Genomic DNA, 26639 nt, shown 5'->3' on the forward strand with positions numbered 1-26639 from the left:
TATAGGAAATGTGGTTAAAAGTTAGGAAGCCTATTTATTTTGCTATCCAATAAGAACAGACTTGTGACCCATTTTGGTTTGTGAGTAGCCCACCAAATTAGAACCACTGCTTTAATCTTCATTAATCAGACCTTCCTATAAGAAGGGTCTTCAAGCTAATGAAGACCTTGACAACAAACAAGAGTAATGGGTCCACTGAGAAAGTAAACTCACGAAACTTTTAAGCTACTAACACCAACACTAAAGTTGCTGTGAATTTTAAAAAATGGCTTCATGGTAGTTTAATGAGGACACTGCTTGAAACTACTGCAGCTGATGAAATAAAAATATTGTTTTTTCATAACGTGAGGTGAATCTGGGATACAGAAGATATGAGTGTGAGAAACAGCGTTGCGCGCCCATGCGAGTGCAGCCATGTCTTCGGAGGAGAATTAGGTCAGTTGGGCTCCTGGGAGAATCGGAGGGAAAAAGAGAGAGAACGAGCAAGTGAAACAGAGAAGACAGCGGGGATAAGGGATGGAATGAACAAAGTAGAAGGTTAAAAGTGAAGGATGAAGGAGAGAGAGAAAAAAAAAAACACCTGAAATGATTTAAGTGGATGGTACCAAGAGAAAAACAGCTCGCCATCAGTGCAGTGCTTGTTGTTTTAAATGCTTTGACTTCAAGTCTCTTCAGTTCGCACACTGCAAATGATTCATAGATCAAGTAAATAATGCATTATATAATAATAAAAAATACCAGTGATATGCTTTTTACCAATGGTATGTTTTTTTTTTCAGTTTACTTCTTTTTGTTGGCGCATTTAGAAATGAGTTGTTTTGTATGCCAGGATTAATTTTCTTACAGTTTCTTGTATGATCATTTCTGACTCATTTTAAATCATGAGAACTTAACATTACATTCAGTCAAGATATTTACTTAAAATACCAAAGCAAATGAATTCAACTCAGATAAAGACATGCAAACTATTGCCTTGAATGTTTTATTCATTTACGTTCTATTAAAACCTCATTTTTACAGCATAAACTGTGAAAGTGTCAGTGCAAACTGAAATGATGTAGAGATGCTTATGTGGAACATTCAAAAAGATGAAGCATCTATAGAGAAAAATCCGACATGACTGCACTAAAGTTTACGCAAGAGAGTATAGATGTCTGTGATGTCTTTCTAAAGCAAACCGCAGATCTTGTGCACGTCACAACAGCTCTCCAGCTCAAATCTCAAAGTACAGTGATGCGTTCCTCCATCCCCCCTTCAGTCATCCTGAAGCACAGTTTCATCTCACGCTCTGTACTGTAGGGCTTGACACTGTACTGGGGTAATTAGTTAGTGGCTGGAATAGATGTATGAAATATTAAGGGACTTCCAGTGGGACCAAACTTCAAATGAAAATCTTGCTGGCCTTCTGGAAATGTGCCATGCAGGAAAACTGGAAATATGTTCCAAAATTAAAAATAACAGGGAAATGTGTGTGAATGTGTCCCTGTGCATGTACTGGGACATACATAATTAATAAGGCTGTACTGACCATTTGCCAGTTTTACTTAGGCTAGTGTTGCTGAATTTGTTGCCACATTTCGAAATGGGTTGTCTTATATGCCAGGATTAATTTTCTTACAGTTTCTTGTATGGTCATTAATAGCAGATTTAAAATCATGAGAACTTTACAATACTACGCTCTTAAAAATAAAGGTTCAAAAAGCATGTTTTTGCAGTGATGTCATAAAAAAGAAAGAACTTTTCAGTGATCAATTCTTTAAAAGAACCATTTTTTGGTTCCCCAAAGAACCTTTCAGTGTTCAATTCTTTAAAAGAACTAGTAAGAAACTACTCAGTGATCAATTCTTTAAAAGAACCTTTTTTTTTGGTTCCCCAAACAACTATTCAGTGTTCAATTCTTTAAAAGAACCATTTTTTGGTTCCCCAAGGAACCTTTCAGTGATCAATTCTTTTCCATTTTTTCCTGATGCAAATAACTTTTTCCACTATAAAAAACCTTTTGCACAATGGAACGCTTCCAAATATGTAACTTCATCAATGCCAATAAAGAATCTTTATTTTTAAGAGTTAAAAGCAAATGAATTCTCAGAAACTAGATAAAGAAGCATACAAACTATTGCCTTATGTTTTATTCATTCAAGTTCTGTAGACACTTCATTTTTTACAGCCTTTATTTTTAGACTGCAAAAATATCTATGCAAAGTGGAATAATGTAGAGATGCCTATGTGAAATATTAAAATTAAAAATAAATGGGAATGTGCATAAATGTGTACAGATTTCAAGCTAATTTGATTTAAATTCTCAAGGTCTTGACTCTGATTCTTTAATATAAAATTCTGATTCATTTTGGCATTTTGGCAAAGAAATTATCTCTCAGCTGATGTTGTATTATACAGTGAATCTTGTAAGTACCTTCTAAGGTACATTACAATATTTTACATGCAATGTGTTTTATTTTTATTAATTTTTATCTACACTGACCAAAATTATAAACGCAACAATTTTGTTTTTGCCCCCATGAGTTGAACTCAAATAAATAAGACTTTTTCTATGTACACAAAAGGCCTATTTCTCTCAAAGATTGTTCACAAATTTGTCTAAATATCTACCAGAGCTGTTGCTCGTGAAATGAATATTCATTTCTCTACCATAAGCTGTCTCCAAAGGCGTTTCAGAGAATTTGGCAGTACATCCAACTGCAGACCACGTGTAACCACACCAGCCCAGGACCTCCACATCCAGCATCTTCACCTCCAAGATCGTCTGAGACCATCCACCCGGACAGCTGCTGCAACAATCGGTTTGCATAACCAAAGAATTTCTACACAAACTGTCAGAAACTGTCTTAGGGAAGCGCATCTGCATGCTCGTTTTCCTCATAGGGGTCTCAACCTGACTGCAGTTTGTCATCGTAGCCGTCTTGAGTGGGCAAATGCTCACATTCGATGGCGTCTGGCACTTTGGAGAGGTGTTCTCTTCACGGATGAATCCTGGTTTTCACCGTACATGGCAGACAGCGTGTATGGCGTCGTGTGGGTGAGCGGTTTGTTGATGTCGTTGTGGATTGAGTGGCCCATGGTGGCGGTGGGGTTATGGTATGGGCAGGTGTTTGTTATGGACAACGAACACAGGTGCATTTTATTGATGGCATTTTGAATACACAGAGATACCATGAAGAGATTCTGAGGCCCACTGTTGTGCCATTCATCCACGACCATCACCTCATGTTGCAGCATGATAATGCACTTCCCCATGTTGCAAGGATCTGTACACAATTCTTGGAAGGTGAAAACCTCCCAGTTCTTGCATGGTCAGCATACTCATTAGACACGTCACCAATTGAGCATGTTTGGGATGCTCTGGATTGGCGTATACGATAGCGTGTTTCAGTTCCTGTCAATATCCAGCAACTTCACACAGCCATTGAAGAGGAGTGGACCAACATTCCACAGACCACAATGAACAACCTGATCAACTCTATGCTAAGGAGATGTGTTGCACAGTGTGAGGCAAATGGTGGTCACACCAGATACTGACTGGTTTTTGGATTACCCCAATACAGTAAAACTGCACATTTTAGAGTGGCCTTTTTATTGTGGCCAGCCTAAGGCACACCTGTGCAATAATCACGCTGTCTAATCAGCATCTTGATATGCCACACCTGTGAGGTGGATGGATTATCTCAGCAAAGGAGAAGTGCTCACTAACACAGATTTAGACCGATTTGTGTCCGTCTTTTGTGTACATAGAAAAAGTCTTAGATCTTTGAGTACAGCTCATGAAAAATGGGGGCAAAAACAAAAGTGTTGCATTGATAATTTTGGTCAGTGTAGATTGTTTTTTACACATATAATAATAAACACAACTTTAAATTGTATTTCTTGCTAAAAACTGTATATAATTGAATACAGCCAGCCAAGACAACTCATTTCACATTATGTAGAAAGAAATTATGAATCTCATCATGCAAACTCAGGTAACACTTGACTTATTTTACTGTATATTTAACAATACTGTATATCAATCAAGATCGAGGTTCAAATTAAGATGTAATTAAATGGAAAATATATATTTTTAGCTGCCCTAAACATGGTACTTTACTGTGAACAGAAAACGGATAACCCGAAAACACAGACGACAGTCAACAGGCTGCCAAATTCAGTTCATACACCAGATTTCCTCAGCTGCACTCAGATTTATCCAGACTGTCTGCCACTCCAAGGGCAAATGTATGAATTTTAAATATGTTTGATTAAAATCACCAATATATTAGCAAAAAAACATTCTAAATACAAAAGGCATTCAACTTCAGAACTTGAAATCCAAACTCTGTTTTACAGATGAAAGTTTTTAGAGAAGTGACATGTTGCAAGCGTGTAATGAAAGGACAAGTCCTGTGCTAAAGGCATCAGCTTCAGAGATCGAAGACCGGGGAAGCTGCACGAAAGCACCAGACCGGGAAAATGAAAGGGGAGAGAGAACAGAAAGGCAAGTGTAAAATATTCAGCAGTGAAATCCGCTCCCCAATGAAGCGAGAGCTAATGATTGAAATGAAGATAATGGTGGCCACGTTACGAAAACTCTCAGCGTCATTTATCCTCTTTGTGCCCGCAGACTGAAATTAACCATAGGGCTGAAAAATTTCCCACACTATCGCAAAGGGTACTTAACAACTCATTAACTTGTTGTAATACAGATTCTGATGTTTGCCCTGTATTCTGCATTATGAAATGCTCGCCTTTACAGTACAGCTATAGCTCTCATGCAAATTAGCACAGTGAAAAAAAACCACACTGACTGGAAGTCAGAAGTGGCGACCAAAGTGGAAAGTGAATCAGCAGGCCAAAGTCACTGGAAAGTGCCCATCTGGAGAGTTTGGCTGCTTCCTCTCACTGTAAACTGTGATGGCGTCAAAGCCGGCTGTCACATCAACACACAAAAACTCACAGTGCTAATAGATTAGCAGTTAGCATCATCAAACCTAATGCACACTGGTTACAAAACAGCCAAAAATAGGACCTAGGGGTGACGATTCATAATTTTATCTAGGTGGATTATCTAAAATCAGGTCAGCGAAGATATCGCACGCTCATTTCCCTTTACTTCCAATTGTATTCGTTTGATACTCCAATAAAGTGTTGCATAATACCTCTCCTCTCTGTCAGCACTGTAGTAGTCAATCGTCTCAGCCTCGTACATATCTAGAACATTAGCTTAGACATCAAAGGTTCAGTTATTTTAAGCACGCCAAGAGAGGGACAGCGTGTAGACGTGTGGAGAGGTGAATAAGTCTTAAACTGAATATTTTAACAACAGAGCGTATGTGTGCGCATGACTGTGCGTGAGCGTATGATGCTACAGCAGTTGACTTGCTATCACGAATGGGTAAATGTTTTTAAAGAAAGAAGTTGGTTGGGAAAGACAGCAGAAAGGAGGACAGGAGAAGGAGGGAAAACACAATGATCAAAAACAAGGAGACAAGAGGCCAAAGGGCAGAATACGAAGAACGTCTGTAGGAGGACAGAACACATGAGTCAGATTGTGAAAATGTTGAAACAATACATTGACTCTTCACAGCTATATTAAAACATCAGTCATTTCTGTGATACAGCTGGAAGACAATCATTATGCACTAAAAGGAAACTACCTTGTTTACCATTTTTCAAGAATTTAGGATTTTTTAAAGAATTTAATCAATTACAGGGTTGATACAGTTAAATGAAACTAAAGTCTTAAAAATGTCTATAAAATAAATAACAATAATAAATATGATAAATTAATAAAATAAATGTTAACTGAAATAAAATCTTAAAATAAAAAATATATTTTGTTTCAGCTAACCAAAACAACATAACTTAGATTCATTTGACCTTCTAAAATTACTAAAACTAAAAATGAAATAACAAAAAAATAAATTAATAATTAATTAATTATTAATAATAAAATTATAATTATCATAATAAAAAAGTAAATAAATAGTAAAATTTATTTTAAATAAATAATGTTTAATCTAATTAATTACATGATGTGTTGATTAATTAATCTAATTAATCACATATTAATCGAAAAATAAATTTGACTGAAAATAGCCACAAAAGATTATTTAAAGCTATTTTAGTGTTAAATGAGAAAGTAGCAAGTAAGACATTACAAATTGTAGCTTTAGAAATACATATTTTATTGATTCAGCATAACGTTTATTACACATATACATTTAGGGTGTAATGGCCTAATGTAAACTATGGATCATAAAAGATAATTAGAGAAACATCTCAGTATTTTTTGTTCATACGATGAAAGTCATTGGTAACCAAAACAGCTTTGTTACCAACAGTCTTCAAAATACTTTCTTTTATGTTCCACAAAAGAAAGGTTTGAAATGACATAAGGGTGAGTATCCCTTTAATGACTGGTGGCGGTAAATGTCTTAATGAATCATTCACACCATTTGTTCAAAATGCAGATTCATTCAGAAACTAAACACCGCTGTGTTGGTCAGAGATGCGCAACAGTTCTGCTTTTTTGGCTTCAAAGGTAATATGCTCTCTGCAAAATTGAGCAAAAACACATAATGTTTAAAATATAGTTAAAATATTTTAATTGCGTTATTTTTTCATAACTAATTAATTAAGTTAACACGTTAAACTGACAGCCCTAAAAAACACACAGACTATAAAAAGCATCAATTTTAATAAATGTTAAAAAATTGCCAAACTTCAAACAAAATGATCAAATCCTTAAAATAATTTTTGGAAAACACCAAATTTCAGCATTTTTTTTTCATAATTATTGACCTAGAGAGAAGTCAATAAAAGTGGCCCTGCCCTTTTCAAACATTTTGGCGTCCCTTTGCGACAGTGAGTCAAAAGCTCTTTTTTTGATAATTGATATTTACTCTCCAGAGAATCTTTCTACACTAGTTTGTTTCCAATCGGACGAAAAACCCAGGACTACTATGCAAAAGTATTTTTCAAAGAAAAAAAAATCCAAAATACCCCAAAATTTTACCAGGCTCACAATGGAATTTTTGGAGCCAAGGATTCCAACGACATAAGACACTTGAGCCTGCGACTGACGGTTTAGGAGTTATGAGCAATTTTGAACTTTTGTTCGCTGTATCGCCCCCGTCAGGCCGATTGGGGCGAGCTTTGGTGACGTTGTCAGCGGTGTGAGTACTACAACCCCTCCAAGTTTCAAGTCTCTACAACTTACGGTTTGGTCTGCATGATCAGTTTTATGTGGAGATTGCTGATCCTTGGCCATTCTAAAAATTACAATAGGGTTTCAGCTATGCGCTTGAACCCCTAAAAACAACACATCTCAGTTTCATGACCATTAGCTTGTTCCTTGATGTTAAGATTTTGTATCTTTGGATGATTTTCTTTAAACTGCACTTAAAACTGTACAAACAAACAGGTCCTATTTACATTGCTCTTTTATAGAAAAAATGCTGGCTGGCAACAGTTATGACTGGTCAGTAATGTTTTTAAGGCAGGCTTAGTGAATTGGTATTTGATGCCAAGAAAGGTGCAGAAATTACGCTTCGCCTTTAAAAAGATCGGAAACTCAATTGCTACTGCTATTTAATCATTTAAAAGCTTACAGTTTACAAAATTATCTTTTAAAATAAACCCTCTAAAAGGCTTCATAGTGATTTTAAAAAACAACAGCAGAGATTTATCACTGTCTTTATTGCCAATTAAATGAGATTATTAGACATTTATATTACAACACCAACGGCAGTAATTTAATTTCCAGTGCCGCAGTGTTTTTTATTTCCTCCTCCCTAGATAAATAAACAGAAAGAGGACGATTAGTGGCTCAGTGTGGGACAGCATTAAAATGACAAGAGTATGTATAGCACCTCTGTCATAATGAGGCTCAAGCTTTCAATGGTAAAGGCTTCATCTCTTTTTTTGTTCCTCATTCTCCATTCTCTTTTTCCACCTCTCTTTATCCTCAAGTCGGTAGTGATGGCAGACAAAACGAGGCTACTGGAAAGAGTCCTCATCACTGATTTATGTTTGCTCCCATGTCCTGCATATATTTACCTCACTCTGAACGTAATCGAAAGCATTGGCCGTCACAAAAGCGCACACAAAAGCTCCAGCTTTCATTGTGATGCGGAAAGCCTCAACTTGTGTATCTCGCTCACAAAGCCTTTTTTGCTTTGTTTTATCACAAATGCTTAAGTGGAAGCTGTTCCGTCTATTTTCACATGCAATCGGAAACAAATTTATGCTGAAAAGGTGTCTAAGCGAGGTGGAGTTGGTGGAGAGCGCCTGTGCTCGAAATGATATAATGTAGATGATTAAAAGTAATTTGATGGAGAGAAAGAGAATGTGAGTGTGAACGAGTACATTAAGACTCACATGACCCTCGTAACGGCTTAGTTGTCCGTGTATCTCGATTACACCGTAATTGCCACTCTGTCCCGTGTTAGTTTGTGCTGAAGGGGCAATCATGACACTTCTGAGGCTGGGCTGCGATGGTTTTAAGGGGAGCAACTCATCCTCTGTAGCCGTTATTGTAAAATAATTATATTTCTTTAATATGTTAGTGAAGCGTGCTGCAGGGGGTAAAAATTATTGGTGTTCAGATGTATGTCATCTCAACAGTGCTGTAAGCTCTCATTTTAACTCTTTATAACCTCCAGCCTGAGAGAGTTCACAAACGGATGAGGAACAAGCCTCAGATGGCATGAATGAGGGCATGAGCTGATGTAATTGGGCACTTAAAAGCAACAATTAACATCTTCCAACAAGTATAAGACGTGCAGTTCTTACACATTGTGACCCGTTTGATAGCCTCTGTCTTATTTCTTTTCATTTACACAAACAAACACTCAGCAGACACTTTTATCCAAATTTACAATGCTTTCAAGTACATTTCATCAGTTAATGCACTCCCTGGGATTCAAGCTTGTGACCTTCATGGTCTTGCTCTCGTCATTCTCTACTGTTTGAGTTACAGGAATACCAGTGTTGGGAAGGTTACTTTGGAAATGTAACAGGTTACAGATTACAAGATACTATATTCAAAAGTACTGTAACTGATTACAGTACTTTTCTACATTTCTAAGGAATGTTTTCAAACATTTAAAGCAGGCAGAGTTAAAAGAGAAGTTCACTTCCAGAACAAGTGCACAGATAATTTACTCACCCCCTTGTCATCCAAGATGTTCATGTCTTTCTTTCTTCAGTCATAAAGAAATTATGTTCTTTGAGAAAAACGTTTCAGGATTTCTCTCCATATGGTGGACTTCAATGGTGCCCGTGAGTTTGAACTTCCAAAATGCAGTTTAAATGCCTCTTCAAAGGGCTCTAAATGATCCTAAGGGTCTTATCTAGCGAAACGATTGATTATTTTCTTTAAAAAAAATGACAATTTATATACTTTTTAACCTCAAATGCTCATTTTATCTAGCTCTGGGTGTGTTCAAGTTCAAGACAGTTAGGGTAGGTCGAAAAACTCAATCTCATTTTCTCCTCCAACTTCAAAATCGTCCTATATCGCTGCAGAAGTACCGACCCAGTGTTTACAAAGTGAACGTGCAAAGAAAATCAAACACCCTTTACAAAAAGGTACAACAGTTGAAAAAGACCTACCCTAACTGTCTTAAACCAGAATACACAGAGTTCACGCAGAGCTAGACAAGATGAGCATGAGGTTAAAAAGTATATACATTTTTTATTATTTTTTTTAAGAAAATAACCGATTGTTTTGCTAGATAAGACCCTTCTTCCACAGCTGCAATCATTTAGAGCACTTTGAAGCCGCATTTAAACTGCATTTTATAAGTTAAAATTTGGGGCACCATAGACGTCCACTATATAGAGTGAAATCCTGAAATGTTTTCCTCAGAAAACATAACTTCTTTATGACTGAAGAAAAAAAGAAATGAACATCTTGGATGACAAGGGTGTGAGTAAATTATCTGTACATTTTTGTTCTGGTGGTTAACTTCTCCTTTAACCTCACAGTAGTACTCAACACTGGTTTGCTACCTGATCTCATGATGAAAACGCACCTGTGGGAACTGTTTCACAAAATGTGAAATACATACCAATAAGTACATATCACTGCAGTTTCCAACTCTACTTCCAGCAGTGTAGGCAGTTAAACCATAAGCATTTGAAATAGTTTTCGAAACAGTTATGATTACAGCTCCATATGTTTCACTTTCTGGACATAACAAGCTTGCTTGGTAGCTTAGGCGACACAGAATTCGACTTAGGATTCAGATTCCTTGGGTACGAATCCTGTGAAAAACATGACACACGATGACAGAGCTGTAAGGTGAGAGATTGAAAAACAAGCTAAAACGGCATGCGTGCAATTGCACCTTTACATCACATTTGCCTTTGCTCATACTATCAGGTAGGTTTAGATGTAGTGCAGATGGTAAAATATTTTAAAACGTCACAGAACATTAGAGTTATAGCGTCATTCAACAGACATTTCAAGTCAGAACTGCGGTGACACGTACAAACCAACATCACATAAAATGTATGTACGAATGTTTTTGTCATGACATCAGGTTGCTAATTACTGTCAGACATCTGAAAATCCTTCTTCACTTAAATAAGATTATAATAATTTAATTTTAAAGCACAGCCAACACAAAATCAGACTTTAGCACCTCTTTTTACATTGAGATTTTTCTAAACTTAAATATCATAAGTAGTAGTTTAGGGCAAATCCAGCGTTATGGGTGTGACATATAAATGCTTATAGAATGTATGTGTTACCAATATACCGAACCATCTGTTTATATTGTAATAAATCCTTGTTGATAGAGTCAAAACATCAGAAAAATATCAGTCTATGCAAAAGTTTTCTGTATTAAAAAAGGGAAATAATCATGCGTTATGGATGTGACAAAAAAGGACACCTTTTTTGAGAGACTATACTTTGTAGGATTTCTGCAAATTAAAATGCACAAACCACACACAATAATACCCAACAAACAGAGAAGCGATGGCTCTTCACAAAACATATAATTGTTACTTTATTTTAATTTTGATGTGTCTATTTATGAGGAATATGTACTGTTATGGATGTGACAAGCTTGAAAATAGCACTTACCAGTGGAAAATCATGCACTAAAAAATTTTTTTTTTGTCATGGTAAGGTTGACATTTGCATGGAATTACCCTTTACTAGAAATGATACTGTTTTTGAAATCAAATCCTTAGCTATGACAGGAAACACTGGCATCTGACAATGCCTTGAAAAAAAAAACAATAAATAAATAAATCATATACATAAACCCAAATAGAAAATAAAGCTGTTATCAAATAAGCATGTATCCTGTTCTGTGTCCTAAACTCCTGAAACGTTGGTGGTTTTAGAGCAGTCAATGTCAATTTGGGAAAGAAATCAATTAAATCTGTATGTGTGTGTGTGTACTGGTATTCACTACGAGGACAAAATGACCAAATGCCAGTAAATACCAGTAAATTTTGACCTTGTTGGGACATTTTTAGGTCCCCATGAGAAAACAAGCGTACAAATCATCTATAATTGTTTTGAAAATCTGAAATAGCAGAAACAGTTAAGGTAAGAGAATAGAAAATACATTTGGTACAGTACAAAAACCATTATGCTTACGGAATGTCCCCTTGATGATAGGAATACCAGTGAGTGTGTGTGTGTGTGTGTGTGTGTGAATATATTCAGATTACAAAACCCTTTTGTGATCGTTAACATTTCCAAAAGTAACTGTAATTTAATTACACATTTTTCTCAGTAACTGTAACAAATTACATTTACATTTATTTTGTAATTAAATTTCACAACGCTGTTACATGTAACTAGTTACTCCCCAACACTGAGAAATAAACATACATACTGTGTCTGCAAGCTGATTCATCTATTAACTGTTAGCAAATGTCTATGTTTGCGTCAGAGATCTCATTAGTAATCACAGATTGTTCTAGCACACATACACAATAAAAAAATGATTTATTGAAGCTGTCAGTAAAACTTAAGGTTATTTATGGTTAGGGTTATAAGATTATAGCAGTACGTTTTACAAGAAAATACTATTTCAGTCTTTCTACTTCAAAACTTCATTTAATTAAAGGTGTTACTTGCCATTTCCTGCAATTGCTTGTGGAATTTACTAGTGAAAATTGTTTCAAATGAAATCCTACACCAATTTTCCTACACATTGACAGCATATGTACTAACTTTAGATTCCAAAATGTTTACAAACTCTTTTAGTTTTACATATTGCATTAATAGAGTTTATAAGTTGGTTTTATTACATATAAACAATGGTATACATTTAATATAGAATTAATTAGATGGGACATCAGATGCACATTTTTCACAAGTTGGTATGATTTTTAGGGTCTTCATGACATGTCAACAAAATACTTTGATTAAATTCCTCAATGGTTGGTAAAACAGCACTCTTTTTACCTTGTCAAAAACAGCTCTATTCACAACAAGACGTTTGGTGCATGGCTCTTTAAATGATAATGAGCTACTGCTCACCCCGCCCCTCTCTTCTGTTTTTTGTGTATTTGGTGGCACATTACCATCAAAAACAAAACTGCGGTGAAAATGGCGGACAACGTACAACTGGCTGAGTACGGAAATATGCTAATACAGGACAGTCCGTCAGCAGTCATGCACTGTAAAAAATAAAAAACATAATTTGTTGAGTCAGCTTAAAATAATTTGTTACGCTGCTGCCTTAAAATTTAAAGTTCAGTCAACTAAAATAAATTTAGTTAACTTGTTAAGTTGTACTAAGTAAAAACTTAGATATTTGTGTTTGCTAAACTTAACAGATGGGTAAGTAAATAAGTTATCACTTAGTATAATTTAACATTTCAAATTGAATAAACTTTTATTGAGTTGACTGAACTTAAAATTTCAGGGCAGCCAGGTTACAAATTATTTTATGTTGACTCAACAAATTGTTTTTCACAGTGTGGGCGGGGCCTGAGCAGTATGATGTCATTCTGCTCAGAAAATCAAAATGGCTTGATAATTGAGACCGTTTAGGTTTTTGGGGTGATTAAAAAAAGTGAATGGATTTGGATCATTGTAGAGTGGTTGTGTCCACACACAATAACATGTAAACACCTTGCAAGTGAATTTTGCATCCGATGTCCCCTTTAAGGCACCCTGTACCTACATAATTCTCAATAAAGCTGATTAGATATGAGCTATAAAACCTATGAGAATATGTTTCACAATCCTTTTATGATTCCTATTTCATTTATCACTATGGGAGGGTGTTTACAGAGATTATAAATCCATCAAGGAGAATAGCTCATTTGTTGTAGGCTGATATGATTATCAAGTGTTTACTTCATTTGTTTAACACTGCAAACAGCACATCTGAGCTTCTGAGCTGAATGTTGAACAAGAGACTTAGACGCCCCGAGTACTGAAATACACCCGTCCATACACTGACTTTACAAAACGCATCTGTGGGAGGTGTGTAGTGTGTGGGCAAAAGGTACGAATCTAACTTGAAAGTGCTTGCTATATGTGGTCTAGCATCAAGGTGGCCTACAGTAGTCAGACTGGAAGCTGCACTGATTGGAAACTGAACAGAAAGGCTCGGTATCGTGCTCATATTGTGGGTTATGTGTATGTATTATTTTTCACTGAATATATTTGTCTCAGAGCTTGAGGGGAGTTGCTGTGATGAGTCTCCAAAATTAAGTAACCTCTTAATTGGCACCATCCAAGAGGTGAAAACAATGTTGTGAGACACAGTGCTAATGGGCATTAGCATGTTTATAAATAACCGATTGCATATAGAGCTTCAATTGTGACTCATTGATTGTGATTTCCCTCCACTAGTGTTATGGAGAGGGTAGCATGTAACGTTTCCACGCTGTGATAACAAGCCATTTAAAAAATGCGAACTCGCCAGCATATGTTCTCGCAAAGGTTCTCCACTCTGTCTAGCTGAGGGTTGCCAGCACTTACTCTCATAAGTGGCGTAATTTGTTGAGTAGCTGGAGGTGAGAGAACGCAGGATGGGGGCTGAAATGATTCAGAGCTCCATCCAGTAGAAACGCAGATAATGATGCTGACATTCGGTATGCCAGCGGACTCGGGGGTGCTTTTATATGAATTCAATGCACCGTTACGTCAATATAATTGTGAATGGGTGTCTTTCATTTACATTGTTTACTTGGATAATGTCTAAGATGCTACATTTGTTTTGATTATGTCTAATGTCATTTTGAGCTCGCTAAGTCGTCATTCAGAGTCGCTGTAAAAAGTGCGAGTGACGTTCATGGGCGTCTTGGAAACCCCAGCTGGGGATTTAATCTTGTCTGGGTACTTGTCTTGACTTGATTTCATTGCCACCTTTGTTTGAGTCCACCGATCAGACAGATTTAACCCTCCTGCATGGGAGGATATGCATTTTCTCTTTTTGAGAAAAATATGGGGTTTGCTTTTACATCTTGCGTGCAGTGTTTTAGGCTTATTAGTAAACTTTACGTACTGATAGATAGTATGGATATGGTATAGTTTGTAAATGTATGTTTACTACAACTACTTCACCTGACCTGCAGAAAACAGTTGAGTAATTTTCATATTGTTTCAAAACTGTACACAGGAAACTTCTGACCTTCTCGCATTTACATTTTTGTTATCTCCATGTTCATTTCCTGATTTTTGTTGCCATTTTCCATCTTCTTCGAGTAGTTTCTAAAAACAATGGTCAAACTAAGTGCTGCCACCTAATGGACCAACCAATAAGTGCAGTCCATTTCAGGCAGACGGCACATCCTTTTAAAAGCACAATATGTACGATTTTTTTTACTAAAATATCCAAAAACCACTAAAACAGCGTTATATATCTTGCTGACTTCTGTACTTACATTATCCCAAATGTTTCCAAGAATGTTTAAATCCACAGAAATAAGCAATTTTAACTAGTGTAACAGACTGCGTCCTTGAGTCGCCTGCCAATGATGTTATATACCCTCGATTTTCCAATTTTATTTTGTAGAAAACATGGAAACCCCAAATATGCATTTTATTAAACTGGTGATGAACACACAGAGGAGCATTATAACAGAGATTTCAACACACTCAAACGTATCTAGTATAACAAAACAGCCTTGTTTTATCTCAAATACGCATGACTGGAATCGTAAACAGAAGCGGTCGTGCTCATCTGTATTCGCTTCCACAACTTTCAGCCCCACCCTGCTTCATAGTAATGAGTCTTTAATACATTAGTTCAGGGGTGGCGAACGTCGGTCCTGGAGAGCCGCAGCCCTGCAGAGTTTTGCTTCAACCCTAATCAAACGCATCTGAACAAGCTAATCAAGGTCTGAAGGGTTACTAGAAAGCTACGGGCCGGTGAGTTTTAATTAGGGTTGGAGCTGAACTCTGCAGGGCTGCGGCTCTCCAGGACCGGAGTTCGCCACTCCGGCATTAGCTCATCCATGGACATGATTTCTGCCCGAGTCCTGACGAATTGCATCGGCTGTGGGGATGAAAACTACAACTCCCATAATTCCACATACAATCATAGCATAATCAAGCTATGCCTTTGGTTCTTTGTTTGTTTTGAATATGCACCCTCTAGTGGCAAAAACTTACATATTGTGCCTTTAAGTCGCCATGAAATGAAAATCCACCCTATCTATTTTCTAAATGCATGTCATAGATCTTACTGTGAACAATTCATCAGTGAATATGTTTACTTTATTAAAAACGTTGTCATTTTTAATCAAAATGTCGTAACCAGATCTTCTGAAGAAAACAACTCTCTGGTGAAGGATCTGTCCTTCCGTTTCATTGGAACTTTAAGTTACAAGTACACTTATGGCCGAGGTTATGAGGTCTGGAGTTCTGTAAATTTTTCATGTTAAAAAATAACATTTTTCTGAATGACTAATTTGCTGTTTGTCTAATTTGTCTAAACGATCAGTTATTTTCTAAAAAAAATGATAATTTTATACTTTTTAACCTCAAATGCTCATCTTGTCTAACTCTGTGTGAACTCTGTGTACTCCGGATCAAGATAGGTAGGGTATGTTATATCTCATTTTCCCGCTGCAGAAGTACCGACCCAGTGTTTACAAAGTGAAAATGCAAAGGTCAAACGTCCTTTACAAAAAAATGGTAAAACAGTGATGTAGGATGATTTTGAAGTTTTTTGAATGAGATGGGCGTTTTTAACCTACCCTAACTGTACTGACCCAGATTACACAGTTCAAACTTGGGGGCACCATTGAAGTCCACTACATGGAGAAAAATCCTGAAATATTTTCCTCAAGAAACACCATTTCTTTATGACTGAAGAAAGAAAGACAAACATCTTGGATGACAAGAGGGTGAGTAAATTATCTGTGAATTTTTGTTCTGGAAGTGAACTTCTCCTTTAAACTGACAGTAATCAAAAAAGCCCACAGACAAGCTATTGCTGAGAGAATAGCACATTCAGTAAGGCAATGCAAAAAACATAATTATATTATCTGTCAGAAACATTATAAATGCTATCAAAAACAGTAGCGTTTAACACTAGTTCAGAGATCTGCTGAACAAGTAGGTTGTAGAATGAAATGAAATATGCAAACACTAGCCATGAAGAAGTTCATGCTATTTCATTCAGTATAGTAGTTCACAAAGTCATGCTATAAACATGTATAAGAGCATTAGACAAAATTATCATCTATATAGCAATGGAGATTAATTAAAACTATAACAGAAATATGCATGGATAATAAACAACTGATAAAAATATCCACCCCTAGTCTAGAGTAAAGTATTAACAAATTTTTGATGCTGATTTGATAATTGCAATATGATAACTTAACAATGCTCATCCCTCCAAAACAGAGAAAACATCTTTCACAAACATCTGTCTCTAAAGTGGTTAGTGTATTTAATTAGTTGTAGTTGTAGGGGTTTTTATAGCTCAATTCTTAAGCTCACCTAAGACTTTACTAATTTTCAAACCCTGCATGGTTAAGGCCATGGGTTCACAGTAGAAATGTTTGTACTTTTTGCAGAAATTATCTGTGAAAAATGCTATAGTAAAATATATATTAATGGGTTAACACTAAGTTACTGTACAAGTGTGACTGTAACTGTTTGTGTTGCATTATATGTAATTTTACAGTAAAATACTATTAAATTTAAGTTTTTTTGTGATTAAAAACTGAATTATCATATAATATAGGGTGAGAAACAGCATAAATGACATTGGCAGAAGTCATTTGGCTTTCTGTTTTACCACCTGTATTATTATGCTGGTTATGTGCATATTTTTTAAAAATAATGAAATAAGTTTTAAGTTTTAAAATATAAAGGCACCAATATGCCATCCCGTAGCAAATGAAACATTGTCTCCATGATTTTTATGGTAAACCTCTGGCAACCACAGCTGCAGGTTTTTTTTTTTTTTTTCTGTAAATTTAATTTATTTTTACTGTGTAGTCAGAGCCATAACCTTGTGGGCAGCACTCAGACATATGGTGCAACAGCACTTTGGGTGACCCGAGCTCAAGCCCTGGCTCATGGTCCTCTGCCAGTCCTATTCTCTTCTGTGTCCAACTGTTTCCTGTCTCTCTTTAACTGTCCTATTCAAAAAATGGCAAAAATGCCACAAATATAGCTTCCAAAAAAGTTATGGATATAAAAAAACGTGGAAAAACAGCCTGGCAGGAAACATTCTACTCCATAGCCATAGACTCTGGAATCCTCTCTAAGCAACTTATTTATTTTGCAAGGATAAGGCTCTTTTTTTGTCAAACCTGCATTTTCTAGACCACCAATGACTGTATTTGCATTTCATGAGCGTCTTTTTTATTCTCGGTGCAAGTCCACTAGAAAAATCAATCTAATGCCACATCCGTACTACCAACTTTTTTTGTTTTGTTTATTTTTTCTGGCTAATCCACTGTGGCCCATTTGCTCGTCCGTTCAACTGCTGTTTTTGGCACATTCTGAATCTGAATCTGTCACGGCCATTAACCATTTATAACAGATCTGTTCTAGAAGCTTAGCATTTGTGAAACCCTGTAAATGAGTGTTAGCTGGGAAATCCTGCATCATGCTGCTATGTGTTAAAAGGATGTGCAAGATTTCAGGCGAGTTCACAGCTCACCTGTGGGTGCGTCTGTCACTTTCACAAACACCTCCCTGGCTGCAAAAACTGTTTAAGTGTGGCACAGGGTAAAATCGTCTCTGTTTCAGCAGCTACGACCTGCAGCTGAAAGCTCTAGAAGGTTCGGCAGTGATCTTTGCATCTTCAAGGAATAGCATTACTGAACGCAAGTACTGCCGTGACAGCGTATCCTCCATTTTTATTGTTTTCATTCAAGAAGTTTAGCTAAAATGTTATTAAAATAAAGATCTCAGATCTAATTTGTCTGATATTTTCTGTTTACAAAAATATTGGATTTCTTTTGGTGTGTTTGGCAATTGATAGAAAATTAGTGCAACTTGATGTGCCAGAGAGCATCTTCACAGGGTTATTAATTCTAAGACATAAAAAAATGAAATTATGCATTAAACAAAAAAATGCAATAACACATTTTAAGTCTTTCAGATTGTGCCAGATGGGACTGGTTCAAGTATGCTCAGATTCAAAGAAAACAGAGTGTGTGACTCTGCCTTTGTATTGCAGTAAAGTTCAACTAAATGTTTCATTCTCCCTCCCACATTACAATTAAAAGAAAAATTAAAACATACCGTACAAGACTTTGCGCATCAGTAATCAGTATGTTAATGGCTTTGCAATGTAAGCACCATAACAAAGTCCTTTGCATGAAAAAGGTTGAAGACCTCTGGTTATGATGACTAACTGAAAACAATAATGAACATTAATGACAGAGAAATAGATGTGTGGGACTCTAAAAACGCATTGACAGACATAAATTTAAATGCTACAAAACCAAATATTAGGCTACTCTTTTAACAGTTAATAGGTGCAACTTTAATGGAAGTGTCAACAAAAAGCCAATGTGTGTATTTTATTATGCATTCAGAACACTTACTTTTGAATTAATTTATATTAGTGAGAACTTTAATACCTACACTATACCTTAAACCTGTTGACGTTATTAGATATTAGTCTTTCAAATCGTAAATACCGTGCAAACGTCCTTAGTTTTCAACATGTTAAACATGTTTTGTCACTATATCTGAGGAAATGTGGTCCTCACAAGTATAATACAGCTGTATACACATACACAGGCGTTACTGACCCTGAATTTCTCTCAGCTCTAAACCTCCACTCTCGAGTTAAGCCTACTTGTGCAATAAATAGCTGAACATCTCAGTAATGGCAAGGACATCATAACAATAGGAAAAAATGCGACGAGAACACAATCAGAGTAATAGTCTACTTATGCATAAACACACGATCACGTCTCGCTATGAACAAAAAACATTAATAAGCTCATTAGGGAACGTTATGTCACAATATGTCCTTTATCAATAATTAATTTGTTATTTCAACCCAGTCTCGCTGTGATTTCATGCGTATTTATTGCTACATTACTCAGAGCACCTGCTCTCAAAACAGTTTTAAAAAACCTCGAAGCGCAACGTCGCTAATCTCATCTCAGCTGTTTCTCTCACGCTCTCACTCTTCATTCTTTTTTTAAAGAATAGCTTAAAAATCACGTGTTAAACAACTTTTTAGTGTAAATGCGGTCAGTTACTCCAGGGATAATTAAAACGCGCCACACTGGAGGCAATCAAGCGCAGAGAAACAGCATCTTTACCTCACACACCTACATTTGTGTGACATCTTCACGACCGCTGCACTCACAAACTCCATCGCAATCTATAAACTCGAACACGGGTGGAAACGTAAGAAATCGTGATCTCCTAGTTTGTTTCAACAGATGTTCCGCCTGTTTAGCGGTGCTAATATGTGATATGAAGGAAAAAGCTTAAAAGGAAATACATAAATCAAAAATTGAAGACAATATAGGGTACCAAAACATCTGAAGTTGTTTTACCTGCTCGGAATGGCACAGAGTACGCACGGGATGGATGAGGAAATCCAAACTTTGAAGACCGCAAGCCTTTGATCGGCTGTTAATGGCTCGTTTGTGAGAGACGCATTAGATCGGCGCAGTTCTGACAAGACTATCGGCGAGCAATGCTGCTGTCTGTCTCTCCCTCCCTTTCTCTCGCTCCCCCAGAGAAATAAATAATCTCTGCTTTCATCTGGATCACCGAATCTCTCCCTCCCTCTCTCCAGTTTGCCGCGCTCTATCTCTCTCTGTCTCTCTTTTTCTCTCTCGTTTTCTTCTGTTTTGTTTATACAATGTTAATGATATTTTCTCTCAACCGTCACACAAACATTTCTACATTTTTGATCATGATTAAAACATTTATGATGTTTAAAAACTAATTTTCTTGTGACCATTGGCTGGTCTCCATAATTATAATAAACTCCAGTCAAATTCAGTGAATGGGAGTAAATTTTATAAAACCCCTTTTCCCTGGACCCCTGGAACCAATGAATAAGATATGTCCTTTTGGACGTGTTTAGGCCCTCTTCATCATAGGGCCCCTCACTGTAGGCAAATCTAAAATAATAAAAAAAAAGAATATTAATAATTATTATTATTATTATATCTGTCTGATACTGTTTTGGGGAGAACAGGTGAATATGTTTTTGAAGAATTTTTTGTTTTTGAATTTGCTTTTAATTTTCGTCCACAAAAACCATAAAAGCATGTGCATTATCCAACATATTTGTGACCCAAAATCACAAAACCAGTCATAAGCGTCTTTTTTGTTTGTTTTTGTTTTTTTTTGTTTTTTTGAAATGTTAGATTTATACATTATCTGAACGCTAAATAAATAAGCTTTCCATTGATGCATTGTTTGGTAGAACAATATTTGGCCGAGATAAAACTATTTGAAAATCTAGAATCTGAGGGTGCAAAAAAAAATCTAAATATTGAGAAAATTGTCTTTAAAGTTGTCCAAATTAAGTTCTTATCAGTGCATATTACTACTCAAAAAATTAAGTTTTGATATATTTGTGGCAGGAAAAATATCTTCATGAAACATAATCCTTAGGCATACAATGTATTTTTGGCTATTGTTACAAATGCTACTTAAAACTGGTTTTTGTGGTTTAGGATCACATTTATAGTTTTTAAAGGGGTCATGGTTTTTTTATTATTATTTTAATATGTTCTATGAGGTTTACTTATAATTTACTTATAATGTTAATAAAGTTTGCACAAAAAAAAAACAACGCATAAATATGTGGAAAAATGATTATTTTCAATGCTCATTCTGACCCTCTGTCTAAAATGACCTGTTTTAAGGGGCGTGTCCTTTAAGGCTTGTCAGGAATCCGTCACTGTTATGATTGTCTAACGGCATTGCATAAGAAACAGTATCAACGCCCCCCTGCTATTGCATATTTTGACAACATAATCAAAATAAAATCTTCATTTCCAGACAAAGCATTATGAAACCATTTACTTACCGTTTGTGATGCAGCTGCAGTCAGATCTAGTACTGCTTTATCTTGACACTATGCCTCGTTCACAAAACAAAATGCTCCAATCAATCCGCAGACATAATCCAGGATGCTATTAAACATAAACTATCCACTAAATCCTTACGCTGGGATCCTTCTGATATCTGTACAAAGACGCGAACAAGCCGTTTAAACCAAACATGTCAAAGCAAACGTTCTTTCACTCCACTGGTCCTATTGACGACAGACTCAAGCACGTGGACTGTGTCAGAAAGCGAACGCGCATCTGTATACTGTATCCAGACAAGACAGCGGCAGTGATTGTAATTTCTATTTGCTTCTGACGCGACACGACACTCGCATTCAGCGTGTCAGCCGTTAAGTGACCGAACGCCAGTGGGCGGGGCCTATGGTGAGAAGATGACAATTCGTCGATTCCTTGCTCTGGAGGCAGTGTTTATGCAAATGTTTGTGCGCGGGTGATATCATTTGCAAGCTTGATTAAATAAATGATTTGTTTATAATGAGGAGGATGATTTTAGCTATGAAACTTGCAGGAAACGTGTTTTAATGGTACAAAGACCTTTTATATGCCAAAAGATCAAGGCAAATTTGATTTCTCATGTCTTTATTCACATCCTCTTTCATAATTGTATCTGCATATATAATACATAGTACATTTATATTTTGTCTATCTTGTCTGTTGTGCACACACACACACACTCACTCAATTCACTAATTTTATTATCTGTGTCTTGTTTTTTTAATGTTATATATATATATTTTAATGTGTACTGGAAGCTTCACTAAAACAAATTCCTTATGTGCATAAGCACACTTGGCAGTAAGTCTCATTCTGATCATCAGATGTGACTGAACTGAATAAGTATGTGCTCATATTTCTGTAATCGATGGGACAGTAAGCTTTAGTCTCTAATTATTTAATAGCCTCAAAAAGGATTTGCAGTCAATAATGCAGTGGTTCTCCATTCTGGACCCCACCACTGCACATTTTGTGTGTCTCTTTTATGTAACACCTGATTTATATAATCAACTCATTAGTAGAGACTGCAAAACGTGAACTGGGTCTGTCAAATAAAGGACACATCCAAAACGTGCAGAACTGGGGGTTTGCAGGACGAGGATTGAGAAGCACTAGCAGATTGCGAGCTACAGGATTACTATGTCGGATTAAACTGCAACAAACATCATTTCATTATCTGCGCATCAGATGAAAAGCACGACGTGGTGGTGAAAATCTCTTACTGTTACGTCCAGTTTTGTTGTTTAGAAACTTGGACATTTTATAGGCTCTCACTTAGGAAAGCACAAAGCTGTGCATTAATATGACCTGACAATAGGAGTTTTTTAATGAGTTTTGTGGGGTTTTATGTTGTCGTTAAAGCTTTAGACATACCAGTAGTCTCGCACAAATGAAATTATACTGGCGTCTCAGCATGTAGGGATGAGTTTGGTAATATATATGATCTCACGCCATTATGTAGTTTATCAGTCAGACAGGGAAATGAGAAGTCCTTTCTTCCAGTCTATAGCCATTATGTCTCTCTGGGAAGAGTTAGTCTCTTCTTAATGGGATGAACCATTGAACCACACAGAGATCAGGGCAGCGATGCTGTACAAGGTCTATAGTGTGCCAATGGGACACGGACAGATGGCTGTGTAATTACGCAGGAACTAACCCCTGTGCGCGTGCGGCTTCCGTTTTCAAATGCGAAATATGCTCAATTATTCTTGTTTTCTCAAGAAAACAACTATCTTGTCAATCTCTGATAACTATATGTGGCTGATAAGAACAAAACATTTAATGTGGTCCAATTTAAACAGTAATGCAGCATAATGGAATTAATGGAATTTCAACATCAAAACTCAGTGTTAAACACACTTACAGCCTCAAGAAATTCATTATAGCTAACAGAACTGTGCTAGATAAGATCTGAATATGTAAGTGATAATGTACAGTCTTTTATTTCCTGATATTGACTGGTGGACTTTAAAGTATTTTTTTATTATCATCATCATTAACGGTTCACTCCGGTTCACAGTTTACTCACCCCTATGTCATCCAAGATGTGTCTTTCTTTCTTCAGTTGAAAAGAAATGACGGTTTTTGAGGAAAACATTCCAGGATTTTTCTCCATATAGTGGACTTCAATGGGGATCAATGGGTTGAAGGTCCAAATTGCAGTTTCAGCTTCAAAAGCCTCTACACGATCCCAGTTGAATCCTATCTATTGAAATGATCAGCAGGTTTCCAAAAATATAGTGTTTACAAAGCAAACATGCAAAGAAAGTCCAACAATTTTTACAAAAAAAATGATAAAACAATAATGATGGACGATTTTGACAATTTTGAGTTTTTTGCCCTACTCTACCTTTTTGAACCGGTGTGCACTTTTTTTTTTTTTAGAAAATGACTGATCGTTTCACTAGACAAGACCCTTATTCCTTGGCTGGGATTGTGTAGAGCCCTTTGAAACTGCACTGAAACTGCAATTTAGACCTTCAGCCTGTTGGCTCCCATTGAAGTCTACTATATGGAGAAAAATCCTGGAATGTTTTCCTCAAAAACCTTCATTCTTTGCAACTGAAGAAAGACAGAAATGAACATCTTGGTAACATGGGGTGAGTAAATTATCAGGAAATTTTATCTCTGGAGTGAACTAATCCTTTAAAATGCACACTACTAATAAACAAAAATATTGGAGATTAAATATTAAGTATTACAATGTTCAAAAAAACTGGTCTAGCAACAAGACAATGACTGCAACTATATTACAGTAACATTAATACCGACTTACTCATAATGACAATTAGTTGATTTGTTCCTAAACAAACTGCCTTATTTGAACAAATGAGTTGACTGAATAATTCAATTGGTTCACTTTTGGATTCAATTGATTCACTTGTTACTTGCCTCCACCTTCTGGCATAACAATGTAACTTGCAGAAAGAGACATTGAAAAATCCCAACCACTAATACACAGACTGACAGTCTGCAAACACAGACGCTCAGCCACTCAGCCATTCAGCCATTCAGATTCGAGGACTGGAACTAATTGTTGTATGAAGACCAATACAGTATGACCTTGATAGTGTAAAAAAAAAAACTGAGAAATCTAGCTGTACAGAAGTGTTTTTTTGGTCTTGGATAAAGACTTTCAATACTGTTATCCTTTCTTTTGAGTGCACAAAAATAATACACCAAAATAAAATATAACAAAGCCTTGTTAAGGCAGTCTTGTCTTTGACCCATGGTCCATAAAACCAAAAGCTCTATAATTAGCAATTGCGTTTTAAGAAGAGAGAAAATGGCCCCACTGGCAGGCCTGTGTAAGACAACCTATAATTGGACCACAGGCACACCCATTGAACCAGCTACACAGTGTCCCTGCATCATGCATTACCATTTAATTGTAATAATTAAATTGCCCAAATGTAGTTGCAATACAATCTAAGTAAGAGATCACGACTTAAACGGCAACGTGTTCAATGCACATAAATAAGCTATCCTGATGTGCAGTGGTTTACAAACACGCACTGATCTGTTCATGTATTTCTGAATTAGGGATCAAAGGATGAAAGCAGCCTTTGCAACGCTATTCATCATACGGTTATTTCCTGTGCTGGAACTAACACGTATTTGTCTTTTTCAGATAGCCTTTCAGGGTGAAATTTGGCTTTCGCCCACACGAGTTCACACTGTGGCCTTGGGTTTGTGTGACAAAGCCTTCTTCAGAGAAAAATAATATCCTTCAAAAAAATATATAATAAAATGTGCAGTAACTGTGAATGTCTGGTTGCTTCAACATAGATTGAAATGGTGCCTGTTGAACAGATGAAGAGCAAGATGGATATGATTTTTAACAATATGCTTCACTGAAACCGGGTAAAACGAATTGTCTTCAAATACAAATAGAACACGAATAGAAACTGAACAGGTCCTTGAATTAATTAAAGGAATAGTTCACTTAAAATGAAAATGTGCTGAAAATGTATTCACCCTCTGGCCATCTAAGATGTAGATGAGTTTGTTTCTTCTTCAGAACAGATTTGAAGAAATTTAGCATTGCATCACTTGCTCACCAATGGATCCTGTGCAGTGAATGGGTGCCGTCAAAATGAGAGTCCAAACAGCTGATAAAAGCATCACAATAATCTAAGAGTCTATCAGTTAATGTCTTGTGAAGTGAAAAGCTGTTGAAAGCTGTAAAAAACATCCATCATTAAGACGTTTTAAAAATCAAAGCTTTATTTAGTGAAAAAATCATCTCGCCTGAATCAGGAGAGAAATATGCACAGATCAAGCACCGATTACATGCGGAATAATCCAAAACGGTTTTATGTCGTCATATAACGACTGTTATAAATAAATACATTTAGTGGTTTCTGAGGACAACAGGGGTTGGACTTTTCAATGAGGATTTGTTATGGATTATGAATTGATATTTTAGCTAGAAGCAATGGTTTAAATTTAAAACGCTGGATTTTTTTTACAAACATGCAGCTTTTCGCTTCACAAGATGTTAATTGACTGGTGGATTATTTTGATGTTTTGACATTTGCTAATTTCTCCAAATCTGTTCTGGTGAAAAAATGAACTCATCTACATCTTGGATGATCTGAGGGTGCGTTAACAAATTTTCATTTGGGGGGGAACTATTGCTTTAATGTAACATAAAGGCCAAGCTTCTACAGAGAACACAGGCTATATCCCAATCTAAACAGATGCAGATTAAGGTACACTATATGCTTAGTCTGGTACAGGTTTTCTGGTTGTACAACACGGTTTAAAGGAATCGTTCCCAGGCTAATGGGTTATTGGTCACGTGTACTAGATGGCCTTAATTATGAAGCTATATTTGAATGGGGATGTAGGGCAGGGATTACTCTGACATTAACTGAGTATAGAGGTAAATCGTAAAGGCATATGTCCGGTTCAGCATGTGTGCTGACATCTGCACTGCATGAATGTCACCGATCCAATAAATGAGCACATTGACTGTGGCGTCCTTGTGTGATCGTAACTTCAAAGTCTTTAATTGGCTGGTCAGTGAAAGTTGGTCTGAGCATTTCTGTCCCAGCACACATTGACTGAAGCGAGTCGGAGGACTTCATTAATCACATGGACATAATGGTGAGGAGAAATATGGGACAGTCTGT

General features: G+C 36.4%; 1 protein-coding gene across 2 annotated transcripts in view; it reads right to left on the reverse strand.

Moving 5' to 3' along the window:
• Positions 1-20205, reverse strand: part of camkvl (CaM kinase-like vesicle-associated, like) — a 55317-nt gene extending 35112 nt beyond the window's left edge. For both annotated transcript variants that reach the window (XM_051095995.1, XM_051095994.1), the window contains exon 1: positions 19972-20205. The gene's annotated coding sequence lies outside the window, so the exon portion shown is untranslated. The remainder of the gene's footprint in view (positions 1-19971) is intronic.
• Positions 20206-26639: the final 6434 nt, after the last annotated feature.

The sequence above is a fragment of the Labeo rohita genome, chromosome 23, assembly GCF_022985175.1.
Source record: "Labeo rohita strain BAU-BD-2019 chromosome 23, IGBB_LRoh.1.0, whole genome shotgun sequence".
NCBI lineage: Eukaryota > Metazoa > Chordata > Actinopteri > Cypriniformes > Cyprinidae > Labeo > Labeo rohita.